General features: G+C 37.6%; 1 long non-coding RNA gene across 7 annotated transcripts in view; it reads left to right on the forward strand.

Annotated features, from left to right (window-relative positions):
- Positions 1-19,869, forward strand: part of LOC144315678 (uncharacterized) — a 127,196-nt gene that overhangs the window by 2,261 nt on the left and 105,066 nt on the right. For 6 of the 7 annotated variants that reach the window (XR_013381450.1, XR_013381453.1, XR_013381449.1 and 3 more), the window contains exons 2-3: positions 15,788-15,902; positions 19,655-19,739. This is a non-coding gene — a long non-coding RNA (uncharacterized LOC144315678). The remainder of the gene's footprint in view (positions 1-15,787; positions 15,903-19,654; positions 19,740-19,869) is intronic. The other variant, XR_013381452.1, reaches the window with a different exon arrangement.

Raw genomic sequence — 19,869 nt, forward strand, 5'->3', positions numbered from 1 at the left:
CACACAGGAAATTCTGTACAATCTTTTGGTTTTCAGGGTTTTTCCCCCCAGGGTTAGTCTTGTTTCCCCAAACACATTGTAAGCTACAAGAGGACAAGATCCTTATCTCACAAAGCAAGCAACAACATACTTAGGTCATAGAATGCCCTTAATGTATATTTCTTGATTAATTCTAATACAATTATCTGCTTCCTCTTAGACATCTTAATAACATTTATAAGGTTTAATACAATATATAAAGCAGATACAAGAAATCCTAGAATACAGGATTTTATATTTTAAATAAATATTTTATAAAGAGAAGCTTGTCTTCATTTTCCAGAAACATTATATTCATCTTTTAGGTACAGGTAGATGGGTGGATATCTCTCCATATGTATGGAGAAGTGTCTGAGTGGTAAATTAGTAGGCTGCTGATTGTAGAGACCTAAATAGAATTGGGGGAAAGGAGCTACTATGTGTAACAAATCCCAGCAAAATACATTTGAAGTCAGGGAAAGAAAGACATAGTGAGAGACTGAAAGTAGAATAAAGTAAAAGAAATGGAATTGATAGAGGCAACTAGCTTACAGATCTATTTATTAATGGGTCCAAACTCTTCTTTGGAGACCACTGGATTTAGTGGTTCAGAGAAAAAAATATATACAAATAAAGTGAGAAAAACCAATGCTGACTTTGTAGACTATTAAAGACTTGACTTGAGTGGGTTACATTGTTTTCTTTTGTTAATCTTTGCCCATAAGTAGGAGCACATGAGACAAACACTTGGACCCATTGTATCTCAGCCCATTTTAGGATTCACAAACCCTGGATACTGCCCTCTAGACCACACACTCCCTCTTCTCCTTCACAAAGATAAATTTCACATCAGCCCAGCAATCAGCCATCATCTATTCTCAGGGGAAGAGTATATAGCATGACCTCCCTTGAAATATTAGCTCTATTTACACGGGTTTGCGTGGACCACATTACTTATGAGTCACCAAGGGGAAACCGAGCCTCCAGTAGATAAAGCGATCAGCACAAACCTCTGTAAATAAATCTGAAATTTCAATGAAGGTCATGCCAAGCCTGATTTATTCCTCAGCACCCTATGAAATAATGTTGACCAGGTAAGTGGTTTTCATTTTTTTCCTCCATCCACATAAGGGAGAACCTTTTCACTCTAAGGAGCTCGTCATGCATGTAACAATGAACAGCTGGCTAGAGAGATAATATACCCTGAAGGAAATAACCTTTTATTATTATATTAGATTCTCAATACTGAAAGGCCAGGTCATATAGCAACAATTTGGTGTTGTTTTTAAATTTAATCTGGTGGTACAGGTCCTCATAACAGAACTTAATTGAGGAGCTATTGCTCAACGATGGAAACTATTTTTTATTCAATAAACAGAAATGGAGCCTCTACCTACAGGAAGCGCTGAGCAGAGAATGAGGTTAACCAGTATAAGGGATATGAAGACAAATATGGCATGGTCCATGAAGGCATCCCTTCCAAATGTCTCCATTGAAAAACCCCAAATAGGGGATGCCTGGGTGGCTCAGCGGTTGAGCATCTGTCTTCAGTTCAGGTCGTGATCCCAGGGTCCAGGATCGAGTCCCACCTTGGCCCTCTGCACAGAATCCACTTCTTCCTCTGCCTGTGTCTCTGCTTCTGTCTCTGCCTCTGTCTCTGTCTCCATGTCTCTCATGAATGAATAAATAAAATCTTAAAAAAAAAAAGAAAACACCAAAATATTCTGAGAAATCGAAATCAAATAATATCAATGGCATGTTGACAAGCCAGTCAATTTGGTACATATATAATCATTCAATCAACGTACATTTATTGAGCATTTTCTAAGGATAAGACTTTATCCTAAACATTGAGGTGTGGGGTGAAAAAAAAAAGCATAAGAAAATTTTCCTCAGAAGCTCACAATATAGTTGAATTTTGTTATATAAATAGTCATTCTAGTGAGAAAAGAAATAGACAATCAAATTAGGTGGTTTTGTTTCATTTTTTATTTTGAGCTCAAGAACCATATATCTTTTCTAAACTGAATTTCCTACTTTTCCATCTGTCCTATTATACATAGCCCATTTGTAGCAAAGGGACTTCAGGACCCCAAAGAATTATCCTTTAAGGAGGAAAAAAGAAATATGATGACACTAGAAGATCTTAATAGAATTATTGAAAAAGGTAAAGAGAAGATTCAAGAAGTCAAAGATAAGAACCAGACATTAATTAGTTCTTTAAAGAAGATGAGATGCCAACAATGCCAGAAGTATGCATCACAGTAAGATTCTACCAGGTTCGGTTGGAGTTTACAGAATGAATGGTAACAACTCCTGCTTTCACTTCTGTCTCAAATCATGATAAAAAATAACTTCAGTGTGCGTGGGTGCCATTAGAAACTACAGCTTTAGGAGAACAAGCTGTCTCTGGACCCAGTATTAACAAACACCAATCTCACTCATTCTAAGAAAAGTTTCTCTAGTTTTCATTTTAAAAATCTCATTTATAGGCAAACAATTGATAAATTACTCATAAGATACTTATCTTTATAAAACTTCCTTATTCCATTCTGTCCCTAAGACTAAAAAATCTGGATTTTGTTACAACTGACCCATTCTCATTTAAACCAATTTCCTTATCTTCACCCTCTCTTACAATCTTCTGAGTTTTTCCAGTTTCGCTTTTCTTCTAACAAATACTTCTTCTTTGGGGGCATGGCCTCACACCCTGTTGGAGTTCAGGTCTTTCTCTGATCTCTAGTAATGCATGAGCACCTGTTTTGGATAAGATACATATATGGTAATTTTGTTGGATTTTCAGTCTTTGCTTACAAAAGTTTCAGAACATTTTAACCGGGTAGGGCATTAGCAGAAACCTGAGGGCCGCTCTTTGTCATGCTGAGGCGCTCGCCTGTATCTTGTGCCTTTTTTTCCATTCGATCAGGCTTTATGTGTGCTTTGATCCAGGCAAAACATAACAAAGATATTTTTCAGTTGCAAAACTCCAACTATATATTCACTGAGGGCAAAGCTAAAACCATCATTAGGCAACAATGATGCTTTGAAATTCTGGCTGTAGAATTTTGTGGAGCATATTCTCCTTCCCCTTTATGTGAATAAAACCCTTTATAATGCTTCATATTCAGGATGCCTCCTGGTTTCCCTGTAATGCAGCCCTGCTTTGTTATTCCCTCCTTGCTGCTAAAGAAAAAGAGGACAAGAGTGGCTACGTAACTTGCCCAAAGTTATTCATATGGATTAAAATGAGAATATTAAAACTATCCTAAAGAATGCAGTGAATGTTCTCTGTAGTCACTGGTTCTTCCTGTGGCAATGCTAATACGCAATGCCTGAAATGCACTCTCCCTCAACTACCACCTGCCAGTTCAAATCCCATCCTTTAGGGGTTAGCTCAGGTCCTACCTCCTCAAGGTCCACTTCTTCCAAGTCCGCCTTCTATGAACTTCTCCCAGAATCACCAGCTGAATGCAGGATCAAGCTCTTGAGTCTATTTTGTATTTCTTCCTGTGCAAACCAAATTGGTATTCTTAAGGATAGCGATGTTTCATACCTTTGCACACAGTGATATTCATCCTGCTTCATTGAAACAATAGTAACAAAAATTATTTCATTAGTTGACAAAAAAGCATTAAAGTCAAAAAGAAAATGTGAATTTATGTTGCCACTGATAGGCTCTTGAAACCTGGACAAGTCTAAGATTCAGTTTTTCAAACTATAAAATAAAAAAGTTAAATAACATGCTTTCTGATAGTAATTCTAAAAGTACAATTCTGTGATTCTGTTGTTTTATTTGCACATATCCTTTGGGATGCTAGAAGGAGAACTTTTCCAACTCGTTTTCTTCCTGCTTCCAACTTTTATCTGCATGTTCCTTCAAACCTGACCCAATTAGCTCAGCATTTTCAGAAGGAGGATTTAGAGAGGTGTTACTGAGTAAGAATACTACTAGTCTATTTAACTGGTCTACACTTTAAAACACATATTTTGAAACATATTGAAGCAAAGCTGAAGACTATAATCATGGACTCTTCAGTCTGGATTCCCGGTCTCCAGCAAATGGAAGAAGACCATAAACATATTTTTCTGGCATGTTGAATTAGAAGTAGGGCAACTGGAGTTTTTAAAAAGGAAATCAAAATTTTATGTGAAAGTCCTTAGTAATTGAAGGAGGAAAAATTTCTCACAGGTATTTATTCATCCTTTGATGGACAATGCACTCAACTTGATATTATGATATCTGACTTTTAGCTCAACTCCTGTCATCAAATTATGCATTTGATAAATTGAAAATGGTCTCTAATGTCCCTTCTAGTACCAACATTCTAGTACTCGAAGGGAGACTTAATGGTGCCTCCCCTACCTCCCATAAGTAACTCCATACCTAAATTTCTTTTTTTTTTCCTTTATTTCTTTGACACAGCAGGAAATGAGAGCACAAGCAGGGGGAGTGGCAGGCAGAGGGAAAGGGAGAAGCAGGAGCTCCATAGATTAAGGCGCCCAATGTGAGACTCCATTCCAGGACCCTGGGATCATGACCTGAGCTGAAGGCACACGCTTAACTAACTGAGCCACCCAGGCACCCCACAATACCTAATTTCTTTTTTTTTTTTTCACAATACCTAAATTTCTAACACCCTCCTATCCTCCGTGGTAGTGTTCTCTTCCTTCAAGAAATACCCTCCTAAAACAGCTTCCCATGGGTGACCTATTCTACTAGTTTCCACCTCTGCCAATATCCCAGCTCTTTAGAAACCTGCTACTGCTTTAACTACTTGAGGCATAAGTCAAGCTCATATCCATTAACATGCATATATGAGAATATAGGATCTCTATGGAATCTGTCCAACATGGTCAAAAAAAAGAAAAAAAAAAAGCTACCATTAGATCAGAGGGAAAAAGTGCCCTATATTCCTTTGTCTATTGACCAGTATCCTCTATTTTCAGCAGATACCTGCTTTTCATCATGATTTGATCTTTTACAAATACCAAATGGTGTACCAGCATTAAGGAAACCAACCTCACAGGATTTTTTGCCAATAATTTTGAGTCAAATAAAACTCTCATCTTCCATATGAAAGTGATGATATGGTGTAAAGAAAGTAGTCACAGGAGACCCAAAATATGAAATATCTTAACTAGCCTTGGTTGCTTTATCCATAAAGTAGAGTGGTTGTACCTGTCCAAAATTAAAGGAATTATTTCGTAACTTAAGGTAGATCAAGGCAATAGACTACCATGTAGCCATTCTAGTCAAAATCATACAAACCATAATAATATGGAAAAAAAACTAATTCAATTTTAAATAGTAGTAGAAAAATATTTTATTGTATTTTTATGTCAGTAACCATATAAATACATATGTGTATAAGTAGATACTACACAGTAACCGAAATAACCATTTTAGAGTAGTTTGGTAATGGGTGATTTATATGGATGATAACAGTTTGAATAATGACAGACTCTTCAATTAATGTACAATGGTTAGAATGACTGCTCAGGTCTCCTCCAGCTATGGATTTCTGTGGTCCTTTGATAAACATATTCCTGCCAACATGCTTAGCAAGTATAAATGGGGTAAGGAGTTCATAATTGAGATAAAAGATATATAATTATTTTTAAGTATAGGAAAAATGTCTTTATGAAAAAGCATGACTGATATAGTCTCATTTATTTCTATAGTTTCAAAATAAGAGAAGATCTTTTGCCTCCAGTTGAAGTTTTTCCTTAGCCCAGGAAGGATTAGGCACCCATGGTTCCTTCTGCGTATCTTTTTTTACAGACAGCAGTTACCACAGTGCACAAGGACTATCTTTATGTCTGACTTTCCCCAGAAACTGTGACCCCATGAAAATAGAAAGGGGGCTTTATTAATTTTTGAGTCCTCAGAACCCAAAATAGTGCAGACAGGTACCAAATTGAGTGTTAGCTTGAATGAATAAATGAGAGAAAAGGAGTAGATTAACCCTCTTCTCTTAAAAACAGAGATACTACAACTGCTCTAAAAATAGAGATACTGCAACTGCCACTCCACCAACCTGGGTTGGTGTCCCATCCCAGGGCCTGTGGAATTTTTTTTCTTTATCCTTTGTTTATCCCCCCACCCCATGCCATCTTTAAATACACAGCACACTGAACTATCCTCTTGTTGCCAAAGAAACACGATTTATACTTTACCTCAGAGACCTAAGGTTTGCCTGACCAGACTCATTAAACTTGATAGTTTTACACATCCACTCTCCCTGCTTATTGTTTTAGTCAGCATTGCTAATAAACCAGCTTTGCTCATATTGAATTATTTTTTAAAGATTTTTATTTATTTGAGAGAGAAAGCAGGAGTGGGAGGGAGGGGCAGAAGGAGACGGAGAAGACTCCCCACTGCTCAGAGAGCCCAACATGGCTCAATCCCAAGACCCTGAGATCATGGCCTGAGATGAAGTCAGACACTTAACTGACCTACCCACCCAGGCACCCCTGCTCATTATTTCTTTCTTACCTGTGCTCATCTTTGTAGAATGTGCTGGAAGGTTTCTCCCAACCCCCTCCATCCCCACATAGAAGACCATGAATATGTTGGGGTGGGAAGGGGGCAGCATATTGGTTCTCTGATCTTCTTTAAAGAGAGAAACTATGTTCCCTAAAGCATGCTGATGCACCATTCCTACAAGTCCTTCTGGGGCATCCAGGGAAGCAGTCCTGGACAGAAGTCCCTGTTGGTGTCTAGGTAAGAGGCATATATAAAAATAACTTGTTTTTTCCTTGTCAATGTTGTTTATTTCACAACTTTTCTCATTATTCAGAATATTCCTTTTTGTTCTCTTTGAAAATTCCCTTGCTACTGGCTCTTTTAACCAGCATTAAATATACCCAAGTCTGTTCCATCTAGGTATCTCCCTCTCTCTTACTTCACCACTTAGTACTTTTTGAAGTATTCTCTACAACCATTATCTTCACTTCCTCTCAACTTCCAGCCTCTCCTTACCCCATTGCTCCAGTGAACCTACTTGCCCAAAGGTCAGCAGTGGTCTCTGGGTGGCTAAATCCAGTGGACATCTTACTCAGTAGGTAGTATGTGGCCTGTCTGCAGTGGCAAACATTGTTCTCACCCCTCCACTGAAACACTTCTGCTCATTTTCCTTGGCTTCTTTGAAACCTCATTCTTTGGTTTTTCTTCTCCCTCTCCAGCCATTTCTTCAAGGACTTACATTCTTTTACTGCATCTTAAATATTTGTATTCTGTTTTCATTTTCCTTTTCATTTTACTTTATCTTCCTGGGAAAATTCATCTATTCTGTAACTCCAGAAGGTCCTGTGTGCTGAGGATTTTCACAATCTCCAGCCCTGTCTTTCTCCTGAGTTTCAGAATCATATAGTGAACACCTCCACTTGAACATCTTACAAGTACTTCAATTTCAACATGTCAAAAAATGAACTCATTATTCCACTTCCCCCAGACATGTACCTCTCCTGTGTTCTTTATCTCTGTGTAAGGTAAGACCTTCTATCCTTTTACCTGGAGTAGAAACCTGCTAGTCATCTCTAATTCTTTCTTCTTTTTCTCCCTTTACCCTCCTCCTACCTCACCAGTCACCAAATCTTGGTGCTTTTCCTTCCTCTGTAACTCAAACCCATCTACTTCTCTCTATCTCCACTGCTGATACCTTAATTCAGGTTATCATCTTCCTTCACCTGGACTACCCTTAGAAGGTAGTCTAAGAAATAAGTCTTAGACTTCCTTCAATCTACCCCTACCCTTAGAAGATTCAGTAGAATGAGATCCAAGATGCAGTCATTACTTTCTTCTTGTAGCCAAATTATTTTCATCAGCCTAAACGTGTTACAGTTCTATGTAGTTACTTTACCCTGATCTTCAGATTGCTTACGGATTACAAAAGAAGCTAAATACTCAAGAACATCATAACAGTGTCTATCTCACTCTACTATCCTTAATTACACAATGGAGATTTATGTTCTTTCTCATTCACAGTCTCACTTCCATCATGGTATTAATCAACCAGGGCTCATCGTGCAAAAGAGTGCTACAAATACTTAGGTTATAATGCAGCCCATATGCTTAAGTTACAATACTTGCTGTGTGACTTGGGGTAAGATATTTAATATCCCTGGGTCACAGTTTCCCATCTGAGATATGCACAGCAACTACCACAAAAAGTTATTGTGAAGACAAAATTTGTTAATATGAGTAAAGAGTCTATGTAAATACCTGGCATGTGGTAAACTCTGTTGGCCTTTCCTATTATTTTAGTTGGCTTATTTCTTCTCCTTGCAATTTTCCTGCTCATACTTGTTCCCAGTTGAACTTCTTTCTGTCACTAGGAACACCCTTTTTGGTATCTCCTTCTCTTCTTCAGGCCAGCCTCATACCTCCACCTGAGGGCTGGCCTAATGATTTTCCCTTTAGAAGCAAAGGAAGAAGATCCTAAGAACAGAAGTGACCATCAACCTTATGTTGATGAATGACAGAGAGGGGATCAAATTCCTATAGCTCATAACTTTATATTCAGGGCTCTCCTCATTTCTGAGAGTTCTTTCTCTCTTTGTTGAAAGAATGTTTCCATATGCCCTGCACAAAGCATTATTTGTAGACCAGAGAAAAGGATGCTGTCAAATCATGGCTCCATTCTGCCATGGTGTCTACAATTCCTATCATTAAAAAGACTTCCTAAGATATGTTGGGGAAACTTTTCTTGGGAAGCCATTCCCACTATTACCCTACCATTCCACATCTTTCACTTTCATTCCTCAGAGCACCTTATATTTATATCAGAACTTAGCACAATTCATTAAAATTAGTTTTTTCTGTGTCTCCTCTCACCCCACCCTCCACCCAGTAGCTTGTGAGCTCTGTGAAGGGAAGGACATCTCATTAATCTTTAAATTTCCAGTGCCCAGCATGGAGCCTATCTCACAGAAGATAATTCGATAAAAGTGTATTTTATGAATTAGTAAATATATGTTCTAACTGGGTCAAAGAACAAAGTATTTAAAAAATGGCAACATCCCAAAGGAATGTTTTAGATGATTCTACACAAGCCAGAATACATCAGAACTCTCATGAGATTAAGTCTAGAATAGCTGGTTTTCAAGGCAGGATACTTTCATCTGCAAATAACAGAATACCCAACTAAAAGTGGCTCAGGTTTTCAGGGAACTATTTAGTGCTTATTTTACAAAAAGTTCAGAGGCAAGTAGTGCTTTGGCATCAGTGAACCAAAGGCGAGATGGCAAGGATGTAGAAAAATCCACTTTTTCTTCTGTGAGGCATAACACAAAAGCCTTACCAGGTTTTTCCTCTCCTGTTTTTAAACTTCCATGAGACCTCCTCCCAATACTCTTTTAATTTGCTTATATCTTATGCCCATAGTGCATCTTCTCAAGTAGATGTTAAACAGGTCAATGGGGAGAATAGCATCATATCCAAGTTTGTATCTGCCACTGAGATGTTTATTATGTCTTCAAAGGCACTTACAGTTTAGTCATTGTTTGAGTAATTAATTGATTCAAAGTTCTTATGTCCTGCACACAAAGGATTTCCACAGAGAAACAATGCATGTTCCCTATAATGGAACACAGGTTTAAGATGGGGAGGGGAGGCATATTCACTTGCTTATCCAGAAAACTAACCCAGACTTACTTGCATTTTCTTGGTTCTCTGAGATGTTACTACATGAGTCTCTGATAAGAATGCATTTCAGATGAGTTCCTCAGAGTCATGCCCTTATGCTGTCAACATTGCCACAATTTTATCCAGATTGAGTTGAAGCCCTGTTGATTTAATCCAGAAATTTATTTCTGACAGACAGCTGGGTAGCATTTGTCACTGTGTTTCAAATCCAAAGTCAAAGAGATTGAGAGTCAGTGTCATCGCTGTTTGGGTGGTAGTGAACCACAAACGTGGTTTATTTCCATCATAAATTGTTATTTGTTGTTTTTACAATGTGCGTAAAACCATGGGCTAAACAACGAGAATACTTTATACATTTTATAACTAAAGACATGAACACTCTGGAATGAGTACTATGTTTTGGTATCCAAGTTTGGGTATTTTATTCAGAGGGTCTATTCTCTTTAATCTAGACTTTTTCCTCGTATCAGTCAATGGGGCAAAAATTAAATATATATGCCATCAAAACTCACCCCTTTACCTGGCACATATTTAGCAGAGGACACCATTCTTGGTCTCACATATCACAGATTTCCGACAGCCTCAGTAGGGGAGATATGTGAGACAATCCATAAAAAATGTGGGGTTAGTGTAGACATTCTGTCAAATGAACAAAAAAGTAATTCAGAGCTCCTGCTAGAATTCACCTTTCTATAATATTTACCAGCTGAAGTCAATTTGGAAGTAAAGTCCCCATGTAGAGAAGCCAGGAATTCTAACTACATTCCCACAAAATTTTTCAAACAATTAACTATTTCCTAAACCATCATCATCACCATACATATTTAGGATGAAGACTAACCAAACAGTTCTATTTTGCTTTACTTGAAAGGTGAATGAACTTGCATAAATCAAAGAGGGGATTGCAACCTTCTAATTTCTAAGAACTCTGTGAGGTTGATGTTCACATGTAGGGTTAAGCAACTGTTACGGCAAATGAATCCTAGATCAATCAACTTGAGATAAATTAACTATATGATTATTTGTTTTGTACCTGGTTGTCCCTGGAAGGATTTAAAGTAGAATTCAAAAGTGAACATAGTATGGGTTGCCTGAGTAGCTCAAGCAGTTAAGTGTCTGCCTTTGGCTCAGATCACAATCTTGGGGTCCTGGGACCAAGCCCCACATCAGAATCCCTACTCAACTCTCTCAAATAAATAAAATCTTTTTTAAAAAGGTGTAGGGAAGCCGGGGTGGCTCAGCAGTTGGGTGCCTGCCTTCGGCCCAGGGCATAATCCTGGAGTCCTAGGATCGAGTTCCGCATCGAGCTCTCTGCATGGAGCCAATTTCTCCCTCTGCCTGTGTCTCTGCCTCTCTCTCTCTCTCTGTCTGTCTCTCATGAATAAATAAATTTTTTAAAATCTTAAATAAATTTTAAAAAGTGTACATAGTGTATAATACAGTGCACTTACTAGAAATGGAATACAAATTTGTCTCCAAGCTTCCAAGAGAACTACAATAAAAAAGGGAAGCTAGTAGTCACATCACTTACTGTTTGGAAGATAAAACCCAAGCCAGGTGCACAGAAGAAATTGATTCTTCTGATACTAAGAACAGGGTCCTCACAGGAAAACACTCTCATGCAGTGAACATTGTTTTTAAAAGAAAATACATTCACATTATGAAAGCATTAATGATTTTCACAGGACTATTTCCTAGGAAGTCTCTCAGTGTGCTCATTGACATGGTACTAAAATTCAACATAGTGATAGCATTTTCTGTGGTACTGCCATTACTTGTGTAGATATGTTAGGTAATAGAACCGGAAATTAGCAGGTAATATTTGTTTATCATCTACCAGGGTAGCCTGCTGAATCATTTGCATTACAGTTTAAAGGTGGGCATAAAAATGAAAGAGATCTCTCTTTTAAAAAAAAATACTCTAAAATTAGGGGACAGATGGGCTGTTACTTACAGTGCTCTGGCTTTTTGAAAATCTTCCTAAGATTTCTTGGACCCGGAAACTGTACCTGAGTATCCTGAAGTAGAGATATAATTATTTAGGAACTTTGGCAGGGGAAAAAAATAACCCAAAACCTGTTTTCACTAAAATGACAGTTGTGTCTAAATTTATATAGTCTGGCTATGTCATCGACCAAATCACTACATAGTTTTCTTAAATTTCTATTCCCTCTGCCAATACATTAGCTTCTCCCAGGGCATCAATTACTGCAAGCAATTTTTTGGAAGGTATTCAGAGATGGCTACCCTAGCAGTTCAGTGAACTGTAGCCATCCCCCAATGCAATCTGTTATTTCTACGACCCCTACATGTGTACTAAATTTAACTGAAATCTATCAAATATACAGAAGATATTCCTATGTGATAAGTTTGCTCAGCTTACATTTTGTCTCAAGATGAATGAATGTGTTAAAAATAAAAAATAAAGAGACATCTTGATATCCTGTCATAAGATACACAATTTCAGCAAAATAGATCAATGTAGAACAAACACATATTAAAACAAAAAAGTTTCAAGAGGGTTGAGAGAGAACAACTACTCCAGCAGCATGAAAAACACTATAAACTGCCTACTGATTGAACAGCACACCTTTTATTTAAACTTTAATAAGATTGTGCATGCAGAGCTCTCTGGGCTCAGGCTAACTTTCCTTATGTCTAAGAGGTCATATTCCCCTTTCTGTGACCATACTATTCTCAGAAAAAAGCCTCCAGTAGAGTGTATTTTCCAAGAGGGCTATAGCAATATCTCCTATCTTATGTATTCTACAGCATGATCTTGCCCTCCCCAATGAGAGATAGAGCCTATTTCTCTACTCCCTTGAATCCTGATGGACCCTATGTTAATGTGGATTGAGCAAATAGGGCAAAGTGATTTCATGACCCGTCCTGGCATAATCCTTAGCTGGTCTGGCATCTTCCAACTCTGGTGTTTTATAGCCTGTGTAAGTCTATGCTACTTTGATAGATAGGCACTTGAAGGGTATCGAGGCTCCAGACATGTGAGTGAAATGCCATCCATTTGGACCTCCAGTTCACTTGAGCCTTCAGATGATCTGGTCCCAGCTAATCTCTGAAGACAACTGCCTTAGACACCCGAGCAAAAACTTCTTAGGAGAGCCTGGTTAACCCACAGAACCATGACAGAAAACAATAAATTATTTTTTAAACCACTAAGTCTGGGAATAATTCAGAATAAGTCAAATTCTGTAAGTAGTCCTGCTAACAGAAATATCCTATTTATGTTTCAACTGCCTAGAATTTTCTATTCTTAAAAAAAAAGAATTTTCTATCTCCCTATTTTTGCCTTTTAAAATCTCACTCACTCATCAAAAGTTAACTAACTCAATCCCTCTAGCCAACACTAACCACTCTTCATTCTAGTCTCTTAATTTTTCCTCATCTGTATTCTGTGAGCTTCCACTGTCATAGGAAATAGAATGCACACACTCTTCATTCATGGATTCACACATTCCAAAATATTTATTGAGTGCTTCCTATGTGCCAAGAAAAAGTGAATACAATACAGCGTCCAACCTGAAAGCAATGACTGACCAAAGGGGATGACAGATATAAACAAGATGGAGGCTCAGTGATTGTGGAGCTTCATGGAAACACTAGGAAGGGAAGGAGTTAGGAAATAAGCGAGCCCAGCATGGAGAGAAAAGGAAGGATGTTCCCTGTAAGAGGGGTCACATGCACAAACAGATTTCCCAGAATTAAGGGGCAAAATGGCACTTCTGGGAAACTACAGGTATTACTGGGTAATATTTTAGTATTACCCAGATGTAAACCAGAAATTTTAGAGGGCTAGAAGACTGAAGAAGTAGGATTAATTATAGGGAATCTCCTGTGCCATGTTAAAGAACTGGGATTTTGCCCTACAGAGACCCTAAGTAGAGCCTTAAGAGTGGTAAGGAGAATTCCATGGTCATATTGGAGCTATCATTTATTTTCTTCACATATATATGGAAAATAGAGAAGAGGAGAGCAAGTCCAGAGAACCGGGAGTTCAATTAGGCATCCGTGGGAATAGTCCCTCCCAGAAATGGTAAGAAACTGGCAGGAGGCCATGATGATGGGAAGGAAAACTAATATAACCCAACTCCTGTACTTGTAAGAGGGAAAACTAAAACCTGAGAAAGATAAGAGCTTTTCCCCATGTTCTAACAATGAATTAGGGAAAATTTTGAGATAAAATTCAGGTTAACTGATTCCTCACTTTCTCCATTATATTAAAATAATATTTCCAACCTCCCAAAATATTAGCTTTTTAATAAAGTGATCAAAGGATGCCTGGGTGGCTCAGCAGTTTAGCATTTGCCTTCAGCTCAGGGTGTGATCCCAGAGTCCCAGGATGGAGTCCCACATCAGGCTCCCTGCATGGAGCCTGCTTCTCCCTCTTCATATGTCTCTGCCTCTCTCTCTGTGTGTGTGTCTCTCATGAATAAATAAATAAATAATCTTTAAAAAAGTGATTAATATTCCATTGTTATGTTTATAAGTTTATATTTCCTATAACATGTAGTGTTGGCATATATATATATATATATAGAGAGAGAGAGAGAGAGAGAGAGAGAGTGCTTGAAATTATTCGTTGATTTTAACTGATGCTTAATTCATATTCTGGTGGCAGTAGTATATTCATGTATATATACCCTACTACTGTTACCAATATTCTTTACAAAAAAAAATTATGAATGTGTAGCAATTTGGGAAGACATGGTGCTTATGTAAAGAATGGGCATTTGGGTAGCAATGATGTGTCATGGTATTTGAAGAAAAGAATTTCCTCATGCATGCTTCCCCCATCTGTAAATATGAATCCTATTCCTCTGCTAAAGCCTAGCTCAGCACCAACTTCAGAAGGGTCTCCCCTGATCCATCCACCAAGTTAACAGCTATCTGCATATCATCATGCCTTCTCAAGTTTCCATGATACCAAATGTTCAAGGTACTTTAGAACTTTATCAGTTATCTCTCATGTTTTTCTAAGATAGTATGTTTTTCTAAGATAGTTTCATATATGTTGATCTTGTCTTCTCAGTTAAATGTATCATTGTGGGTTAGAAAGGCAGTGAACAGACTTCCTTATCTTCTGTGCATACAGTGAGAACACAGAACATAGTCAGAAATACAAGACCAGGCAGTTTATAAGAGTCTTGAGCTTGCCCTTGCCTTTACTGTACTTATAAATAAAGACACAGGAAATAATTACAAAATAATGGGGTACCACCTGGATAGCTCAGCCGGCATAAGCAGCGGACTCTTGATTTACAAGTCTCAGGTCATGATCTCAGGATCCTGGGATCAAGCCCCATGTTGGGCTCCATGCTCAGAAAGGAGTCTGCTTGTCCCTCTGCTCCTTCCCCTGCTGCTGCTCTCCTTTTCTCTCTTGAGTAAATAAATAAAATCTTTTTTTTAGGTTTTAAGAAATACTTACAAAATAACATGTAAAGGAAATAGGCATGATGGCAAAATGAAAAAAAATATTGAACAAATTAAGATAGTATTTTATTGTATTTATATTCTAATTAACTAAATGATAGTTATAGTAAAGTCTTAGGTCTGTAACGTGTCATATGGTTTGCAAAGCCCTTTCATAAATATTATTTCATTTACCTTAGAAGAAGATATACTAAAAAAAAGAAAGAAAGAAAAAGATATACTAAGGAACATAGAGTAATTGAAAAATGCTGGAGCTATATATTAGGGAATGAATTACCAACTTTAATCAGCCAGGGAAGGCTTCAAAAGTAATTGTGTGCTAAAGTGAAGTTTTGTAGAGTGAAAATGATACCATTTTACTTTGTCTTTGTCTATGAGATCTATAAAGAACGATGTCTCTCCAAGGGAATAAGCAGGATCTTGAAGATGTCAGAAGATGATTGCAAACCTGACATGGAATTCTGAAATGCAACTAAAGTAAAATGAAGACAAAAAAGATTTTCTCCACTACCCTAAATCTAGAAGAAAATGTTGCATCATTTCCAACAAATGATTAAGTTTGATTTCTTAGAAAGAGACTGCTATTGAACATCTCAGTGTCAGCCAGTTCCATCCTCTTCCTCTTTTTCCTCGTACACTCACCCGCAGAGCAAATAATTATCTTTCTCTTTCCAGGTCCTTCTCTGCATAGAATTTGGGAGCTCATCTAGCTAACCACTGGGGATGGCCAAAAACAACAAATCAGATAGAAGAGGCAAAGGACTGGATGGATCACAAAGATACGTCACAGGTCCTTTAATATAACAGTATTTTTAAATAATAGATCATGTTATAGTTCCTTGGGCTCCTTTGTTACCACAAAAACAAGGTTTGCCTCTTGTGCACAGAGTCCAATAAAAATCAGGTAGTAGATTTCTAGTACATGAAATATACTCTACTACATTTTTCCATGTTTTTTAATTCAATTTTTATGAGCCTCTGTGGCTGAAGGAACTAGGGCTAAAGGAACAAGGAGTTCTGGGTATTTTAACTGCAGGCTGATATATGCTTGCAGAATTATAGGGATGGAATGGACCATGGGAATAGAATTGTCCAATCCCCCTCATTTCATAGGAAATTGAGGTCTAGAGCAGCACTTCACAACTATGTGAATATGATGACCACATAGAAAGTGAACACATTTTTACGAAACAACGGCATTATCTATAAAGGCTAATCATAGCTAAAGGCAACCATACGGCGGCACCTCAGGCCTGCTTGGCTACCAAGAAGGCTGTGGAATCAGTATCTTGGCACACCTATAACCTGTTCACAGTACTTCAGTGTTGCCAAGGTACACATCAAGGGAGAGCTCGGGTCTAGGGTACACACATTGAAGCAGAAGATTTATAGGAGTAACATCTGAGTGTGTGACTCTCCATAAGATACTTGTATTGTCTGGCTAGTTGGGCAGGGGTAGTGGTTAGAAGTGGTATGGTCCATAATAGAGTTGATGAAACACAAATGGTGGTTGCCTAAGAAATGTCTAGCTGTCCTTTGTATAACTACTTAATGCCTCTACTCTTCAGATCCTTCCAAAATCTCTGGCCGTAGAAAATAGAAATTTAAATCATTGCTCTATCCTCCTTTCCCCTCCTCATCTGCTAAATTTTATAATAACTAAACAGAATTGTAATTTTTAGAATAGAAAAAATATTAATGTGAATAATTGCTGCAAATTCCATTCATGCACGTGCACACACACAAAACAGTCACAGAAGTCTATTCTGAAATAATTAAAATCCTATGATGTTGCGTGGCTTTCATTTACTATAATTCTTAAAGATTTATTTCACTGTACCATTTTCTTTAGTCCTTAGGCAGAGCCACAGTGCTTGCTGAGTCTGTGTGTGGTCAGATCTCCACCACAGTAGCCTTCCCTACCAGTTTCAGAAAAGTTAAAAGACATCTAAACTGTTTATGAACTTTGTGCTTCATCTGATTAAAACCTATGTGAACCATACTTTATTTTATATGGTGCTTGTGACAGTGCCAAAATCAGAAACACCAAGGCAGTGGGGCTATTGGCATCCTGTTCATTAGCCTTTCTTTTACATCATAACTGTTTCCACATTGAGTCCTTAGCTCTGAAAGAGAGAGACAGAAAAGATGCCTGCTAATGAAATGTTTTCTTGTATTCTGTATACTTGAGAATATAACAAGATCCTTCTCATTCCATTAAAAATTATTACTTTAGTAAATTCCAGGTTGAAAACAAATGACTACAAGAATGATTTTTTTGGACATTTGGAAACCTTGCTTTTTAAACAACTCCACTTCTATTGCACAGAAAAAGCCTCAACTATTTATTCATTTCATTTGACTACTGTTTAATCTCAGTTTTTATGAGGACACTAATGACCCTCACAGATTGTTACCCTCCAGTGAAATAACAGAGCTTTGGCAGCGGCTGGATTCCAGTTGAAGAGTTCTGAAACTCACTGTAAATCTTCCTGTTTTGTTGTTCTTCAAACTAGGCTTTGCCATCTGCCTTATGAATTGAATTTTTGTTGCAGTATTTCGCATGATCTAAAATATGGTTATTGCCATCCATAAACTGAGGTTCCTGGAGAGTATTAATTAAGTCCAAAATATTGCACCAATGTGCACAGTGAAATACAACACAAATGTCATGGCGTGACCATCATTATAACCCTCTCTGCATTCCATGATGGCTGTTCTCTCAAAAACCCAGAGACAATTTGGTTGTAGCAGCCAACGAAGTTAAACCTAAGACTTAAATTCAGGTGGATGAGATAAATTGAAACAGATCTTATTGCTCCCAAACACTCTCTTGGAAATAATGGCATCTTGACATTTTATCAGTCACTCAAGCGGTCATTCTTAGCAGTATCAGCCAGAGCTTGAAGGATAGAGCTGTAAAGAAAGGACTGTCAGCTATAAACATTCCTCAAAACCATGAAAACCACAAATGAGAGCTTAAGTAATGGAGGACGCAATACCCTTGATATTTCAACAATTACCTGCAACAACAGGCTTTGTTCAGAACTGTGGTCATTTTTTTCAAAAGCTTTACTTGTCAGGCCCAGACTAAGGTAACTTGAGAGAGGAAAGAGATGAGGGAGGAGGGAACGGGTGGATCCGACATCCTTAGGTTAAAAAGTGAACTTAAGTTGGCTGCATATTTAAGTTTATGGAAATTTTTTAACAGCAACAAACAAAAAATAAGATCACTAAAGATTGAACTGAGGACATTAATATTATTAAGCTTGTGGTGAAGCTTTGAGATCATTAGAAAGGCATTTACACTGCTCAGCTGTTTCCTATGTGGTCATTCCTGATGTCAAATTACAGAGGAGAAAAATAGCAGGGAGTGCATTGCAGGGAAGAGAAAGTAGTAATGGATAAGAATGTAAGTATGGGAAGGCAAAATGAATTTAACTTCATTACACCTCAGGAACATATCACTGTGTTATTGTGGAAGGAGAAAGACTAATTTTAAATGGAGTTGGTGCTATTATCTTGGCAATTGGGACCCAAGAAAACTAAATGAAATTGAGTATACACCACAAGCGAGTCACCCAAACTCAAGAGACAGCAAACGTGGAAAGGTTAAATGCCCTAGAAATTGCATTTGTGGAGTTTCTCAACACAGGAGATTAATGGTTACTCAAAGCAATGGATAAATATTAGCTGAAGACCATTAGCTGAGGAAAACACATCAGTGCATCACGGTTCTCAGGGCTTATCAGATCAATTTTAAATAGGTTTATCTTGGGCTTTTCTAACATTTAATGAGGAACAAATTGTTTTGTTTTGTTTTGTTTTGTTCTGTTTCCTCTACTCATGTTGACTTTTTGATATTACCTAGGAGAGAACAATTAAAATAAATGGGTCTGTGACAAAGTGTTAATTTGCTTGTCTCTGAAGCAATTGGAAAAGGGTCATTTTATGATTGTTTCCTCCTATTACACAGTTTATCATAAGTACTTAGATTGACTACAAAACTCTTTAGATGAGACAAGAGTTTGAATGATCATTTGGCTTTTTCCACAGATGTCATATAGCACCCATCTAAACAATATCAGATTAATATGAGTCTGCCTACTTTTCAGTAGCTCTGAATCCTTAATCAAATGGTCAGTCAATTCCCTTTACGCTTAACAACAACAAATGAAAACAAACACAAAATATATGTTATTGTCTCTTGGGTGCCCCTCACTGTGCTAAGTGTGAGGGGACTTTTAAAAAACAAATAAAGTGCAAGCCCTTATCTAAAGAAGCTTAGCACCTAGTAAACCTAATTCACTCATGTGATACAAGCCCATTTCTTTGGTCTCTAGAAAGAATGGGTGGAAAGTGAAATTATTTTATTCATAGTTTCTTGATTGCATACAAGAAATACTAAAATCCAAAGCTTTGCCATTAGGCCTTGACAAACCACATGAAGAATACCAGGGAGTAGTATGTGAAGATTGTAGAGACTGAATAACAGGTGTTTGGCCTGGGGTTCTACACAATCAGCTCTTCTTTGTCTCTTAGTCCAGGTTTACTTGGTTCCCCCACCAACTATGTGGCCTGCTTGACCATTCTTGAAATAACAGACTCCTGGATATAAATTTGTCTAGTAAGTTTCACTTTATTTTTTCTTTATTTGTTTTAACTTTCTTTTTCTCTGGTTATACTCGCAAATTCAGTAAGAACTTTGTAAGACCTATCTAAATCTTTTGATAAGCAGCAAATAAAGCAACACAAAT

Source organism: Canis aureus, chromosome 6 (genome assembly GCF_053574225.1).
Source record: "Canis aureus isolate CA01 chromosome 6, VMU_Caureus_v.1.0, whole genome shotgun sequence".
Lineage (NCBI taxonomy): Eukaryota > Metazoa > Chordata > Mammalia > Carnivora > Canidae > Canis > Canis aureus.